We start from the raw sequence: 2,214 nt of genomic DNA, 5'->3' as shown, positions 1-2,214 counted from the left end.
GTCATCTGATGTGATTTTCCTGTGTTGTAAACCCTATCTCTATGATGTTGATGGTTTTATGATGTTCATGAGATGGGATTAGTGGCAGTTATGTTAATAAGGCAGGACTCAATCTATAAGATTAGATTGTGTCTTGAGCCAATCTCTTTTGAGATATAAAAGAAAGAAGTGAGCAGAGAGACATGGAGACCTGATACCACCAAGAAAGCAGCGGCGGAAGCAGAGTACATCCTTTGCGCCTGGGGTTCCTGCACGGAGAAGCTCCCAGGCCAGGGAAAGATAGATAAACAAGGATCTTCCTCCAGAACTGACAGAGAGTGAAAGCTTTTTCCTAGGGCTGGCGCAATGGATTAGGACTTCTAGACTTTGAGAGACTAAATTTCTCTTTGTTAAAGCCATTCACTTGTGGTATTTCTGTTAAAGCAGCACTAGATGACTAAGACAACACGCATACAAAAACTTGTATATGGGTTTTCACAGCAGCATTACTGATAATAGCCAAAAAGTGGAAACAACCCAAATGTCCAGCAACTAATGAATGCATTAACAAAATGTGGTATATCCATACAATGGAGTATTGTTAAGCAATAAAAAAGAATGATACACACAACATGGATGAGCCTTTAGAAGATTATGCTAAGTGAAAGAAATCAGTCACAAAAGAACACCTAATACGATTCCATTTACGTGAAACGTCCAGAATATACAAGTATAGAGACAGAAGGTAGTCTAGTTAGTGGTTGCCTAGGGTTGAGAAGAATGAGATGGTTGCGGGTGACAGCTAAAGGTTATGGAGTTTCTTCATGGCATGATAAAAATGGTCTAACTTGATTGTGGTGATGATTGTACAACTCTGTGAATGTACTAAAAGCCACTGAATTGTACACTTTAAATGGATGAATTTTACGGTATATGGGTTATGTGTCAATAAGGTTGCAAACAAATTAAAAAAAAAATTGATGTATAAAGAAAAGACAACTTAAAATTCTAAAAAGAGTTTTATTATGTAATCAAAACAAGGAGGGTAATTAAACATGAAACAAGGAATTTCAATCTTGATGAAAGTATATTTAATGTTACAAAATCTAAAGTAAACTAGTTTATAATTCAACTCCTTTAAAGGATTTATATTTATTGAAATTAGCTTTTATCCTTTTGCAAAGATGGGATCTTAAAGAAGACATTTAATCTAAATACATATTGTTGTAAGATAAGATTCAGAAGTTAACATACATAAAAGTGGTTATTTTCATCTTTGTTAAATAGCTGTACAATGCTATTAAATTATGAAAGCTGATTTATAAGGTATTCCAAAGTAAGTTTGGAATGAATATTTCTGATAACATTATTCCACTAAATACATATAGTAGTCACAAGTCAAGGAGCCCTGGAGCAATGGTTAAGCTAACCGAAAGGTTGGCAGTCCAAACCCCACCAGCGGCTCCTCAGAGGAAAAAAGACCTGGCAATCTGCTCCTGTCAAGATTACCGCTGAGGAAACCCTACTGGGGTAGTTCTACCGCATCCTATAGGGTTGCTGTGAGTCAAACTCGACTCGTCGACACACAGTAACAGTCACAAGTGTGTTCCCTCATAGAATGGCATATAGGATTATTATGCCAAGATTAAAATATTGCCAATTCCAAAAGACTTATAAATGGAAAGGATTAAAAAATGCCTTCATGCTGAATTTTGCACATTTGGTTCCAAAATGCCCTTTCAGTATTACGAAAAAAAATAAGTATAATGTAGAAACCTTAATGGTCAGAAAATAGTTCAATCAAGTATATTCCTTTAGAATTTTCACAACTAATTTCATTTAAAGTGTTACCCCTATATATTTGAAAACTTAATAATGAGGTTTTAGTTCAATTAGAAATTGCTGATTTTTACTTGCATGTTTTTGAGCTATAACTCTAATAAATACTGGGATCTAAAACTAGAGCAAAAAGGAACAATGAAGACTTTAAAAAAACTGGATGAATGAAAAGAATATATTGAGATGTAAATCAGGAAGTAGTTAATTGCTTTATAAAAGGTTCTTAACTACATAGAATTCATAATATATACCATTTAAATATTTGTGAATTTAATATAAGTTTACCAAAAATTGACTTATATACAACTTTTAAATACCCCATCAGTTTTATAAAGAGGCACAGCTTTTATCCACAAAGGGGCATCAAAATGCTTTAACAGTTCAAAAATAAAAACA

This window comes from Loxodonta africana, chromosome 14 (genome assembly GCF_030014295.1).
Source record: "Loxodonta africana isolate mLoxAfr1 chromosome 14, mLoxAfr1.hap2, whole genome shotgun sequence".
Classification (NCBI taxonomy): domain Eukaryota; kingdom Metazoa; phylum Chordata; class Mammalia; order Proboscidea; family Elephantidae; genus Loxodonta; species Loxodonta africana.
This window is presented reverse-complemented; position numbering follows the sequence as displayed.